This window comes from Pleurodeles waltl, chromosome 11, assembly GCF_031143425.1.
Source record: "Pleurodeles waltl isolate 20211129_DDA chromosome 11, aPleWal1.hap1.20221129, whole genome shotgun sequence".
NCBI lineage: Eukaryota > Metazoa > Chordata > Amphibia > Caudata > Salamandridae > Pleurodeles > Pleurodeles waltl.
In genome coordinates, this window is record NC_090450.1 from 543,046,592 (window position 1) to 543,060,979 (window position 14,388).

The 14,388-nt window shown below is 47.9% G+C and overlaps 1 protein-coding gene across 3 annotated transcripts in view; it reads right to left on the reverse strand.

The window, feature by feature from the left end:
* FHIP2B (FHF complex subunit HOOK interacting protein 2B) overlaps positions 1 to 14,388 on the reverse strand; it is a 124,533-nt gene that overhangs the window by 53,345 nt on the left and 56,800 nt on the right. The window lies entirely within an intron of this gene.

The window sequence follows — 14,388 nt, forward strand, 5'->3', positions numbered from 1 at the left end:
CTGAAATGGCAGATAAATACCCTTTAAGGGTGCCCAAAGCAGAGCCCTGCTGGGCCAAAGAAAGAATGAACAGAAGAAGCTCGGATAGAGGGGCGGAAAGAGGATCAACAGATTTGCTGGTACACCATGCCACAAATTTATTCAGACGAGAGGCGTATACAGTTTTAGTGGATGGATGCCTGGCTGCCAAGATAACATTGCAGACCTCGGATGGAAAGGCTGCTCAATCTCTGCGCATGAAGACAGAGGTTGGACAGGTTCGGGTGAAGAACCGACCCATGTTGCTGCGACAGAAGATCCACCCGAAGAGGCAGTCTGAGTGGAGTATCGATGGGACATGCTCAATACCTCTGGCTACCATACTCTCCGTGCCCAGTCCGCGGCCAACAAGATTACTTGGGCCCGGTCGTTCCTGATTTTATTGAGAACTCTGGGCAGAAGAGGGATAGGCGGGAAGGCGTAAAGGAGGCCGGAGTTCCACATGAGACGAAAAGCGTCTCTGAGCGAGTGCCGCCATGGAAACTCCAACACGCAAAACAGCTGACATTGCACGTTCTCCGCGGAGACGAACAGATCTAACCAAGGCTCTCCCCACTGCTGAAAGAGACCTTGCGCCACCTCCGGATGGAGATGCCATTCGTGATCGGATGTGCATCGACGGCTGAGTTCGTCCGCTCTGGCGTTGAGGGAGCCCGCCAGATGTTGAACCATCAGGGTAATGCCCTGATGTTCCAGCCATGTCCAGAGGCGTAGTGCCTCCTGACAAAGGGTCCAGGACCTTACTCCGCCCTGTTTGTTGGAGTACCACATGGCGGTAGTATTGTCCGTGAACACCTGCACTACTTTCCCTTTGAGAGAGGGAAGGAATGTTTTCAACGCAAGCCTGATCGCCCGGAGCTCCAGCAGATTTATATGGGGCCCAGACTCCGCTGGAGACCAAAGGCCTCTGATCTCCGCCTCTCCCATGTGGCCACCCCAACCCAGAAGTGACGCATCTGTCACTACAGAGAGATCTGGTTGAGGAAGGGAGAGGAATCTGCCGTGGACCCAATATGGATTTGAAAGCCACCACTGCAGGTCTTTAGCAGTTCCCTCTGAGATCTGGACCAGGTTGGAGAGATTCCCCTGATGCTGCGCCCACTGGATCTTCAGGTCCCACTGCAGAGCCCGCATATGCCATCTGCAGGATGCAGGAGGCCATGAGACCCAGCAGCCTCAGAGTCAGTCTCACCGAAACCCAAGACCGAGGCCGAAAGATCGGAATCATAGCCTGAATGACTTGGACTCGTTTTTACGGAGGATAAGCCCGAAACTGCATTGTGTCCAGAACTGCTCCGATGAAAGGGAGCGACTGAGAGGGTGTCAGGTGTGACTTCCGCACGTTGATAGTGAACCCATCGTGTGCAGGAGGTTCGCCGTAGTCTCAAGGTGGGAGACGACTTTCTAGGGCGAGTCCACCTTCAACAACCAGTCATCGAGGTAGGGGAAGACTGAAACCCCTGGCCTGCGCAGATGAGCTGCAACCACCACCATCACTTTCGTGAACACCTGAGGGGCGCTGGTAAGGCCGAAGGGGAGCACGATAAACTGAAAGTGCTTGTGACCTACCACGAATCATAGGTAGCGTCGGTAGGCAGGCAGGATGGGGATGTGGAAATAACCGTCCTGCAAGTCCAACGCTACCATCCAGTCTCCTGGGTCCAAGGCAGACAGAACCTGAGCGAGGGTGAGCATTTTGAATTTCTCCTTCTTGAGGAAGTAGTTAAGGTCCCGAAGGTCTAGGATAGGCCGTAAGCCCTTGTCTTTCTTTGGTATCAGAAAGTAGCAGGGATAACAATCACAACCTACTTCTGGCACAGGGACCTTTTCTGTAGCTCCTTTGGCCAACAGCGCTGTGACTTCCTGGCAGAGAAGTGCCAAATGATCCTCTGGAAGGTGACTGAAGGATGGTGGCATGGGTGGTGGAGCAGATTCGAAAGGGAGGGAGTAGTCCTTTCGAACAATCTGCAAAACCCACCTGTCTGTGGTGATATGTTCCCATTGGGGCAGGTGATGGTGAATCCTGCCACCAACTGGACGGGAGTGAGGGGACGGACTAGGAGGGCTTGGAGGCTGCAGCGGGGGCAGAGGTGGACTGGACAGACCTCTGGTTCCCTGTCCCACGGCCATTTAGGATTCCGCATCCTTGGCCTCACATAGGCTGACCAGCATGCGAGGCATGGTGGCTGTGTGGAGGACGCGACAGGGAGCCCCTTCCGTGGCCACGAAAGGGGCGAAAAGCGGACAGTGGTGGGCGAGGGGCCAGGAAAGACCGAGGGACCGAGCCATAACCCAGAAAATCTTGAATCTCTCCAAGGCCAAATGCGCTTTGTCTCCGAAGAGACGGGTGCCATCAAAGTGCATGTCCATGAGTGACTGTTGGACATTCCCAGAAAAAACAGAAGTACGTAACCAGGCGCGGCGCCACAAGGCCACTGTCATAGCAACCGATCTGCCCAGAGAGTCGGTCGTGTCCAGCCCACAACGGATTGTGAACTTTGCTGCATATCTCCCATCATTCACAGCTTGGGAGACGATAGCACTGGCCTCCTCCGGTATCTGCCGCTGGACTTGCACAACCGTATCCCACAAAGAGTGGGTATAGCGTCCCAAAAGGCATGTGGTGTTCACAGACTGCAGCGCAAGACTGGAGCAAAAAACAACGTCTTGCTAAACTGTTCCAGCCTTTTGGATTCCCTATCCGGGGGGGCGGAAGGGAATGCGCCCGAAGAAGAGGAAGACTGGATAACAAGACTCTCAGGCGTGGAGTGTTGGGACAGGAATTTAGGGTAGTTCGGAGCGGGCCGATATCGGAGTGCTATAGTCCTATTCACAGGAGCCCCTGTGTTGGGTTTGGACCGTGTACCCAAAAGGACATCGGTGAGGGCTTCATTAAAAGGCAAAAGGGGTTCTGAAGTAGAAGCCCCAGGCTGAAGCATCTCCGTCAGGAGATCAGACCTGACCTCAACAGAGGGAAGCTCGAGACCAAGGACCTCAGCTGCCCTACTGACCACCATACGATAAGTTGCTCCCTCCGCCGTAGCCACGGTAGGAGGAGACAGCATGCCAGCATCAGGAGAAGTATCCAGACCACTGGCTTCACCCAATTCCTGAGCCCAGTCCATTGTAGGGTCATCCTGGTATTCATAAGGGTCCAGGGACCCCTCCAATTCCTCCCCATATTCGTACCCATAAGAAAAAGGGTCCGAATCTGACCTGGGGAAATAAGCCCCATCGAAGCCGAAGGCGGCGTTGGTTGATGCCACTCCGAGTCATCGGGGTTAAGAATCGGGTCGACGTCGATAGTGGGCACCACCGAAGTCGGAGCGTCGATAATCGACCCGGCGCCGGGGAAGGTCTCAAGGGTGCGACAGGCGTTGGTGCATTTCTGCGCACGGATCCATAGGTGACCTCGGTGGCCAGTGCCGAAACTGCCGTAGCGGAACCCAAAGGCCCCTCAGCCGAACCCCTTGGGCCCAAAGGCGCAGTATCGGGGTCGGCCCACTCAACTAGGAGGCGCATGGCCTCATAAAACTCTTTCAGTTAGGCGGGGGTCACTACAGCTCCAGGAAACTTGGGGAAGCGCAGAGCCGACCCAGACGCAGGCTCTGAGGACTGTGTCCTAATGCGTGGGCGCTCTTCCCGCGTCTGACAAGCAACGGGCGAAGACGGAGAGCGATGGGACTTCTTCAACTTCTTCTTACCTTGACCCATGGATTTAGAAGAAGACGAGTCGTGATGACTCCGCGACCGATCTCGAGACCTTCCTCTTGAACGAGACCGGGACCTACGCGGAGTCGAGTGCCGGACCGCCATTAGCTTTAGGAACCGCTCCCTCGAAGCCTTCAGTTGCATGGCCCGGCACTCGGAGGACGACTTTGGGTCGTGGTCGCGCTCAAGACATCACAGACAAACCCGATGAGGATCGACACCGACATCGTCCGATGACAGTCCTCGCATGGCTTGAACCCGGCCTTCGGGGACATCCTCGACGCACCAAAGTCGCACATAAAAAACTCAACAAAATGGTCGAATTCGGCCAAAAATAGCCAGAGTAGCTCTTCTCCGGATCAGCGCGGGGCACGGAAAGAAAAGAGCGGAAAGAAAAGAACTGACGTCACTGCACTAGGACGGTGTCTATATACTACTCCCGATGTCATCACGGCGACCACGACGCCAATGACGCCCACGGAGTAGACCAACGCTACCTGCTGACGCCCAAGGGTATTGCTCGAAGAAAAATCTCCGGATCCAGTCTGACGCCTGGGGGAAAATTCTAAGGTAAGGAATCTGCAACTATAAGTCTCTATCACATAGGGCCATTATGTACTACATTGACAGTGCCAACTTTTTTAGGAATTGTTCCGCCCCACTTTTGAAAAACTATTTCCAACATGAGTTTTCTCAAATTAATTGTTGAAAGTATTATCATTTAGTATGCCACTGTCAATGCCCACTGCACTGTATGGCAAATGCCAACTGGAAAAAGGGTGCCACCATGGTTTTCCTATGTAAAATTCCATTTGAATTTATGCTGCAACACAGTACCATCAATACTTTTACGAAACATTATTGTGTAGACATTCATCCCCGACAAGAAGCACAAGTTGGGAAAACTGTCTTTAAAATGTTGTTCCTATCATTTTTCTGCTATAGTTCGCAAGCCACTGCTGTAGAGAGAAGAGCACAACTTTTCAGTTTAAACAGAGAATGTGGTCTACAGCAGAATATACTGCAAATGGAAAACGTTATCTGTAGCAATGGCTTTGCAGTTGTAGAATTACATGTGCCTACCCCCTGCCTGGAAGCGAGAACAGGGAATGACTTTTTGAACAATAACAAATATTTAAATATAATTTCACAAATGAGTACTCAAAAACTTTCTTGCTTCACATCTCTAGACCTACCTACTCTCACCTGTATGGCAAAACATCATTCAAGATGAAGTCTATGTTATGGTGCATTCTGGGTTTTGGTGGAAGTATCATAAGACACCCTGAAACCGAAACCTCTACGTTGAACAAAAACAATTTGCAACATTCATGCCCAACACTAGAGCACATGATCTAAAGCAGCACATTCTGCAAAGACAACATTTCTACATGCTCTTTATACGATTCTCTGCAAAGAGGAATTTATTTACAAAATACAGTCATATTTTTGAATAAGGGACATAGAAGCATAAAAGGTATAATGGTTTTGATTGCCTCGCATAAGAACCTCTTTCTTTGCTTGCAGTAGCATACCAGAGGCTTTCACCAATGGTGCACACACCAGTTCATCCTAAATAATAGATCCTAATGCCAAGCTTATGGTGAAAGTGTTTCCAAAACTTAGTATTATAACATGTCAAGACTATTCCTCTGCTTCTGGTACACATGCATGTTTTTGTCTAACCATAAATTAGAGTGTTTAGTCAGATATGTTTTCATATGGTCACTGAATCAAATGAAAATGTCACTTACCCAGTGTACATCTGTTCGTGGCATTAGTCGCTGCAGATTCACATGTTGTGCATAGTCTGCCGTCTGGTGTTGGGTCGGAGTGTTACAAGTTGTTTTTGTTCGAAGAAGTCTTTTCGAGTCCCGAGACCGAGGGACTCCTCCTCCTTTGTTCCATTGCGCATGGGCGTCGACTCCATGTTAGATTGTTTTCCCCGCAGAGGGTGAGGTAGGAGTTGTGTATGTTAGTAATAGTGCCCATGCAATGGAATGAATAAGTATGTACCAACTAAGGTTTAAGTAATATATTTACAAATGTACAAATGTTGAAGATAACTTCCAAACGGCTACAGGCTCCCGGGGAGGTGGGTGGGCACATGTGAATCTGCAGCGACTAATGCCACGAACAGATGTACACTGGGTAAGTGACATTTTCAGTTCAATGGCATGTGTAGCTGCAGATACACATGTTGTGCATAGACTAGTAAGCAGTTATCTCCCCAAAAGCGGTGGCTCAGCCTGTAGGAGTGGAAGTAGTCTGAAATAAAGTTCTTAGTACGGCTTGACCTACTGTGGCTTGTTGTGCGGATAGCACGTCTACACAGTAGTGCTTAGTAAATGTGTGAGGCGTAGACCATGTGGCTGCCTTACATATCTCGTTCATTGGAATGTTTCCTAGGAAGGCCATGGTAGCGCCTTTCTTTCTGGTTGAATGTGCCCTTGGTGTAATGGGCAGTTCTCTTTTTGCTTTAAGATAACAGGTTTGAATGCACTTAACTATCCATCTGGCTATACCCTGTTTTGATATTGGGTTTCCTGTATGAGGTTTTTGAAATGCAATAAACAGTTGTTTTGTTTTCCTAATTTCTTTTGTTCTGTCAATGTAGTACATTAGTGCTCTTCTGATGTCTAATGTATGTAGTGCCCTTTCAGCTACTGAGTCTGGCTGTGGGAAGAACACTGGTAGTTCTACCGTTTGATTTAAGTGGAACGGTGAAATAACTTTTGGTAAAAGTTTTGGATTGGTTCTTAGGACCACCTTATTTTTGTGTATTTGAATAAAAGGTTCTTGTATAGTAAACGCCTGAATTTCACTTACTCTTCTTAGAGATGTGATGGCAATGAGAAATGCAACCTTCCACGTTAAGAATTGCATTTCGCAAGAGTGCATGGGTTCAAAAGGTGGGCCCATGAGTCTTGTTAAGACGATGTTGAGGTTCCATGAAGGAACAGGTGGTGTTCTTGGTGGTATAATTCTTTTCAGGCCTTCCATAAACGCTTTAATGACAGGTATCCTAAATAGTGAAGTTGAATGGGTAATTTGCAGGTATGCAGATATTGCTGCGAGGTGTATCTTTATGGAAGAGAAGGCTAGATTTGATTTTTGTAAATGTAGCAAGTATCCCACAATATCCTTTGGAGATGCATGTAATGGTTTAACTTGATTATTATGGCAGTAGCAAACAAATCTTTTCCATTTGCTTGCATAGCAGTGTCTAGTGGATGGTCTTCTAGCTTGTTTTATGACTTCCATACATTCTTGGGTGAGGTTTAAATGTCCGAATTCTAGGATCTCAGGAGCCAGATTGCTAGATTCAGCGATGCTGGGTTTGGATGCCTGATCTGTTGTTTGTGTTGTGTTAACAGATCTGGTCTGTTGGGCAACCTGACATGGGGTACTACTGACAGGTCTAGTAGTGTTGTGTACCAAGGTTGTCTTGCCCATGTTGGTGCTATTAATATGAGTTTGAGTTTGTTTTGACTCAATTTGTTTACTAGATATGGAAGGAGAGGGAGAGGGGGAAAAGCGTACGCAAATATCCCTGACCAGTTCATCCATAGAGCATTGCCTTGAGACTGCCTGTGTGGGTACCTGGATGCGAAGTTTTGGCATTTTGCGTTCTCCTTTGTTGCAAATAGGTCTATTTGAGGTGTCCCCCAAATTTTGAAGTAAGTGTTTAGAATTTGGGGGTGAATCTTCCATTCGTGGACCTGTTGGTGATCTCGAGAGAGATTGTCTGCTAGTTGATTTTGGATCCCTGGAATAAATTGTGCTATTAGGCGAATGTGGTTGTGAATTGCCCATTGCCATATATTTTGTGCCAGGAGGCACAGCTGTGTTGAGTGTGTTCCCCCCTGTTTGTTTAGATAATACATTGTTGTGATGTTGTCTGTTTTGACAAGAATGTATTTGTGGGTTATGATGGCTTGAAATGCTTTCAACGCTAGGAATACTGCTAACAATTTGAGGTGATTTATATGCAGCTTTGTTTGATGTACGTCCCATTGTCCTTGGATGCTGTGTTGATTGAGGTGTGCTCCCCACCCTGTCATGGAAGCATCTGTTGTTATCACGTATTGTGGCACTGGGTCTTGGAAAGGCCGCCCTTTGTTTAAATTGATACTGTTCCACCATAGAAGCAAGATGTATGTTTGGCGGTCTATCAACACCAGATCTAGAAGGTGACCCTGTGCATGTGACCACTGTGATGCTAGGCACTGTTGTAAGGGCCTCATGTGCAGTCTTGCGTTTGGGACAATGGCTATGCATGAGGACATCATGCCTAGGAGTTTTAATACCGTCTTTGCCTGTATCTTTTGTGTTGGATACATGGCTTGTATAACCTTGTGAAAATTTTGAACCCTTTGTGGACTTGGAGTGGCTATTCCCTTTGTTGTGTTGATTGTCGCTCCTAAGTATTGCTGTGTTTTGCACGGCAGAATGTGAGATTTTGTATAGTTGATGGAGAAACCGAGTTTGTAGAGGGTTTGTATGACATAATCTGTGTGGTGTGAACACATTGTGAGGGAGTTGGTCTTGATTAGCCAATCGTCTAGGTACGGGAATACGTGTATATGCTGCCTTCTGATGTGTGCAGCTACTACTGCTAGGCATTTTGTAAATACTCTTGGTGCGGTTGTGATACCGAACGGCAACACTTTGAATTGGTAATGTATTCCCTTGAATACGAACCTTAGGTATTTCCTGTGCGAGGGATGTATCGGTATATGGAAATATGCGTCCTTTAGATCTAAGGTTGTCATGTAGTCTTGTTGCTTTAGCAGTGGTAACACGTCTTGTAGCGTGACCATGTGAAAGTGTTCTGATTTGATGTAGGTGTTTAGTGTTCTGAAAATCTAGGATTGGTCTCAGTGTTTTGTCCTTTTTTGGTATTAGAAAGTACAGTGAGTAAACTCCTGTGTTTATTTGTGTACATGGTACCAATTCTATTGCGTCCTTTAGCAGTAATGCTTGAACTTCTAGTTCTAGAAGGTCTAAATGCTGTTTTGACATATTCTGTGTTTTTGGTGGGACATTTGGAGGGAGTTGGAGAAATTCTATGCAATAACCATGTCGGATAATTGCTAAGACCCAAGTGTCTGTTGTTATCTCCTCCCAAGATTTGTAAAACTGACTTAGTCTTCCCCCCACTGATGTTGTGTGAAGGGGTTGAGTGACTTGTGAGTCACTGTTTGGTTGCAGGGGTTTTTGTACTTTGAAATTTTCCCCGGTATCTAGGGAATTGTCCTCCTCTATACTGGCCCCGAAAGCCTCCCCTTTGGTACTGTCCCTGGTAGGTAGACGGTGTAGATTGTGAGGTGCTGGCTTGTGTGGCTTGACCCCGAAACCCCCCTCTGAAGGTTGTTTTGCGGAAGGTGCCGAAAGTGCCTCTGCCCTGCGGGGAATAGAGTGCACCCATGGCCTTGGCTGTGTCCGTGTCCTTTTTCAATTTCTCAATTGCCGTGTCCACTTCGGGTCCAAACAATTGTTGTTCATTGAACGGCATATTGAGCACCGCTTGCTGTATTTCCGGTTTAAAGCCAGATGTGCGCAACCATGCGTGCCTTCTTATGGTTACTGCAGTATTTATTGTTCTTGCCGCTGTGTCCGCTGCGTCCATAGAGGAGCGTATTTGGTTATTGGAGATGTGTTGTCCCTCCTCAACCACTTGTTTTGCCCGTTTTTGAAATTCTTTGGGTAGATGCTCGATGATATGCTGCATCTCGTCCCAATGGGCTCTATCATATCGCGCTAGGAGCGCCTGAGAGTTCGCGATGCGCCACTGGTTTGCAGCTTGTACTGCAACCCTTTTCCCAGCTGCGTCAAACTTGCGGCTCTCTTTATCTGGAGGTGGTGCATCGCCTGATGTGTGCGAGTTGGCTCTCTTGCGAGCTGCCCCTACCACGACTGAATCTGGTGGCAGTTGTGAGGTGATAAAAGCAGGGTCCGTGGGCGGTGCTTTATATTTTTTCTCCACCCTTGGAGTAATCGCTCTACTTTTGACAGGTTCTTTGAAGATCTGCTTTGCGTGCCTTAGCATTCCTGGAAGCATAGGTAGGCTTTGGTAGGAGCTATGGGTGGAGGAGAGGGTGTTGAAAAGGAAGTCATCCTCGACAAGTTCTGCGTGTAACGACACGTTATGGAATTCTGCTGCCCTAGCTACCACCTGTGCATACGCTGTGCTGTCCTCAGGTGGTGAGGGCTTGGTAGGGTACGACTCAGGACTATTGTCTGATACTGGGGCGTCGTATAGGTCCCAAGCGTCCTGGTCGTCTTGGCTCATGGTGGTATGAGCCGGTGAATGTGACGGAGTCTGTGCCGGTGATGTGTGAGTTACAGGTGGAGGAGAGGGTGGCGGAGTTACCTTCTTCACCATTTTTTGTGGTGTTTGTTCTTGTGTTTGGAACTCGAGTCTCCTTTTTCTCCTGATCGGGGGAAGAGTGCTGATCTTCCCTGTCCCACTTTGTATGAAGATCCGCTTTAGTGTGTGGTCTACATCAGTGGTCTGTAACTCTTCTTCAAATCTGTGTTTGCGCATTTGAGAGGACAGTGATTGTTCCTCTGTATATGAGCTGGCAGTTGGTTCGGTTGCTGGTCGTTTTGGCACCGAAACTGTGTCTCTGCTTTTTTTCGGCTCCGAGGAGAATTTTTTCTTTTTCGGCATCGAGCTTTCTCGGCGTCGATCTTCCTCGGTGCCGCTGTCTCTGCGTCGAGCAGCTTCGGTTCCGCTGTCTCGGCGTCGATCTTTTTCGGCAGCACTTTCTCGGTCCCGAGATTGCTGCGTGCCTGTGTCTCGACCCGAGTCGGACGATCTCGGCACCAGTTCGGCCTTTTTCGGTGCCGATGGACGGTCACCTACTTTATGGGTTGAGCCATGGCCTGTTGGCAGTGGCGTCCCCTGGGCCTTGTCTGTTTTCTTGTGTGGTGCTTGCTTCGACGTCTTACTCACGGTTTCTTCGACGTCGAATTCCTCCGAGTCCGATTCATGGATGGAGAAGGCTTCCTCTTCTTCTCCTTGTCCCTCGAACTCTCGGTGTCCTGTCGGCGTGGACGCCATCTGCAATCTTCTGGCTTGCCGGTCACGGAGCGTTTTTCGGGACCGAAACGCACGACAGGCCTCACACGTTTCTTCCTTGTGCTCGGGCGACAGGCACAAGTTACAGACCAAATGTTGGTCTGTATATGGATATTTATTGTGGCATTTAGGACAGAATCGGAACGGGGTCCGTTCCATCAGTGTCGATGTTACACGCGGTCGGGCCGACCAGGCCCCGACGGGGGATCGAAATTACCCCGAAGGGCTACCGGAGCTCTTCACGATTCAGTGTCGATTCTATTCTTACCCGATACCGAGCGAAACAATACCGACGTAGTTTTCCGAAGTTAAGACTATCTTTCCGTCCCGAAACCCAGAGCGAAAAGGAACACGTCCGAACCCGATGGCGGAAAAAAAACAATCTAACATGGAGTCGACGCCCATGCGCAATGGAACAAAGGAGGAGGAGTCCCTCAGTCTCGGGACTCGAAAAGACTTCTTCGAACAAAAACAACTTGTAACACTCCGACCCAACACCAGACGGCGGACTATGCACAACATGTGTATCTGCAGCTACACATGCCATCGAACCTACATTTTTCTGTAGTATATAAAAGACCAATGACGCTTTCTTCAGGACCTTAACTGCTTCCAAACACATGGGTAACAATCTAATCGCTAGTTCCAATCCTAAACTCAAAATGCACAGACCACTGCTTCAAGTCGGGTTGAACAATGAGAGGAAGTCAATTCAATTCAAATTTACTTTATTCGGATTCATGAGAACCATAAAAGTATACAATATAATAAAATAATTAAAAACAGTTCACCACAAAACCCCTAGCAGCCATTAAAATATCAACAGTCTAGGAAGCTGGCTCTTTATATAGTGGACCAAAATGAGGTACACTGTGCAAAGAGTCCAAGCATTCCCCAGTGGTATCACAGAGGCACAAATGACATCCCAAATGCCCTCTTTCTGGGTAGTGTGGTTGAGCATTATGCATACCAGAGGGCAGTGCTAAGCATGTAAGGCACACACTCATTCAGTGAGTGAGAAACACACTTAATAAAGAAATCCAACACCAATTTATAAAAAATAACACATGCTTTTATATAAACTTTGATGCAATTTTTGGGTGCTGTAATGTTATGCTGTGAGGGGAAAACATGTACTAGATTTGGACACTTCATAGTGACTTACAGGACTGTTTTCCAGGACTTAAGCTGAGTATGAGGCAGGGTCCAAGGCCACACCAACACATAACCTTGGGAGGCTCTGGGGCGTCCGGGGTCAGAGTTGTGTTATGGCATCGGGTGTCCCATTCACTTTAGTGGGAAACATTCCAGAGTGGGAAATGTATGCAAGCTGGTACTGGAAGGTCATTCTGGCTGAATTCACAGGAGGGCTTGAGCCTTGGGCACATGGGGACTCCATCAGTACTCTTCTCTTTTGGCTTTGGGGCTCAGGTGTAGTGGTGTCCTGTGGTGTCAGGTCCAGTGCTGGAGTCACTCGTGGTTGCAGGGGGGGCCTGTAGAAACAATTTGCAGGCGTAGACTGGGGGGTCCAGTCTGACCAAGACAACAAGTGGGCTCAGGTCTCATGAGCCTGGGTGACGTGGAGACACCCTCAGTCCTCTTCTCCTCGGTCCGGGGCAGATGGGTGAAGAGGTGTCCTGAGGCATCGGGTCTTTGTCTTCAGGTCACTCGCAGTTGCTGGGGGGGACTGCAGAAACAGGCTACAGACACCATCAGGAAGTCCACGGAGTGCAAGCTCAGGGTGGGCTTCATCTCTGGAGGGCCTGGGAACCATGCTGACACCATTGGCCCACTTCAGCTTGGGCTAGGTGGCTCTGGGGCAGATGTGTGTCCAGTCTGGAAATGCAACATGCCCCTGCATAGCTAATTTTCCCGCCTGTTCAGGAGCCAGATGGGCCCTTGGGAAGGAGGGTCAGTATCTCCCTCTGAGGAATGCCAGTTCTGCATACCAAAGCAGTTGGGCTTCTTTGAAGCTGCCTGCCTTGGAATGCAGATTTGCAGATCATCTTGTTGGAGAGGTGTGTAAAGACTTCTTCCGGAGCAGGATTTGCGTTTGACCTCCAGAGACCAAAGGCTCTCACGCTTGGGGTTCAGATTCTCGTCTCGTGGGAAGACATTTGTGCCTCAAAGATACCTCTGCGGATTGCATGGAGTCTTTGCACAGTGCACCTCATTTTGGTCCACTATATAAAAAGCTAGCTTACTACATTCATTGTTCAGCTTCAGTATCTGTAGAAATAATAGGGCATGGCAAACGTGAGAGAAACCCTTACCGTTCAGAAGTGGAATAATAAAAGATCTTCTGAGGGCAATAAAATATTCACAAAACATTACAAAATGAAAGGTGTCCTGTAGACACATGTTGCAACCAGAGGCACCCATAGAACCCCAGATCATAATATCCCTTGAGGGAGGTTAATAAATGCTGCAGAATATTTCTAAATCTGGTAAGCAAATGGGGGGGGTCTCTGTTATTTTAAACAAAAACATGACAGGGCTCCATAATCTGTGTCATTGTCAGCAACAAATACATCCGAACCAAGGGTTTCCGAAGGTCTAACTCTTCTCTCACCAGAGCTCTTCTTTCTAAGTACACCCTTAGATACCCTCAGGAGTCGAAAAAAAAAGCTTCTCCCCCTCCAATTTAGTAAACAATTAGATAATGTATTTAATCCAAAGGATTTTTAAAGATCCATAAAGCAAATAACAGTCCTTCACTATCAACCAATTCAGGAAAAAGACTTCTTTAGATCATTGTCTGATACAGCCAAAGGATGCAGCTAAAATGTCTGTCAGATAACCTACTCCCAACTCTTCATGAACACACATTGAGGGGGTGCACTAGTGAACACAGAGTAACGCCTGCAATAATTTGTTTTCGGTAACCTGAAAGCGAGAAGAGCCGTATTGCCATATGAAACCTTTGAAATACATTTAGCCTGCTTCATCAAAGTTTTGAGAGGTTTACTGCCCAGCCTGGATGCAAACTGGAGAACTGCAGCAGTAGATCTAGAGAACTCCTCGGCCTTGGCACCCACCAGAGGTTTCCACAACATGTTAGAGTCAAACAAAACTCCTAAATATGGAAAAGTCTTCACTTTAGCAATTGTGTGATTACGAATTCTAAAACATTGCAATTTGGATGAAATAGGGCCCACAACCATCACATAGGATTTTGACAAATTAACTGCAGGTCTAGGTTTTCAATAAAATGTAACAAAAAGGTTTAGAAGAATTTGCAGTCCCCTTGCGGTCATTGCCACCCGGACCACATCATCCGCATATAACAAAACAGGAAGCGGGCGATTGCCTAGCTGTGGGCAGTCAGCTTTAGACTCCAACAAATCCTGCTCAAGGCTGCTAATATAAAGGGTAAATAAAAAAAGGGGCCAAGATGCGCCCTTGCCTTACTCCTCTTTCAGTTTTAAAATAATCGGTATGGGCTGCCAGACTACATTACCTGACTGAAGTGGTTGTATGGGCATGAAGGTCCCACAAATAATATCCAATGTTACATCAGACCCCATCCACAGAGGCATACCCCGTGCATA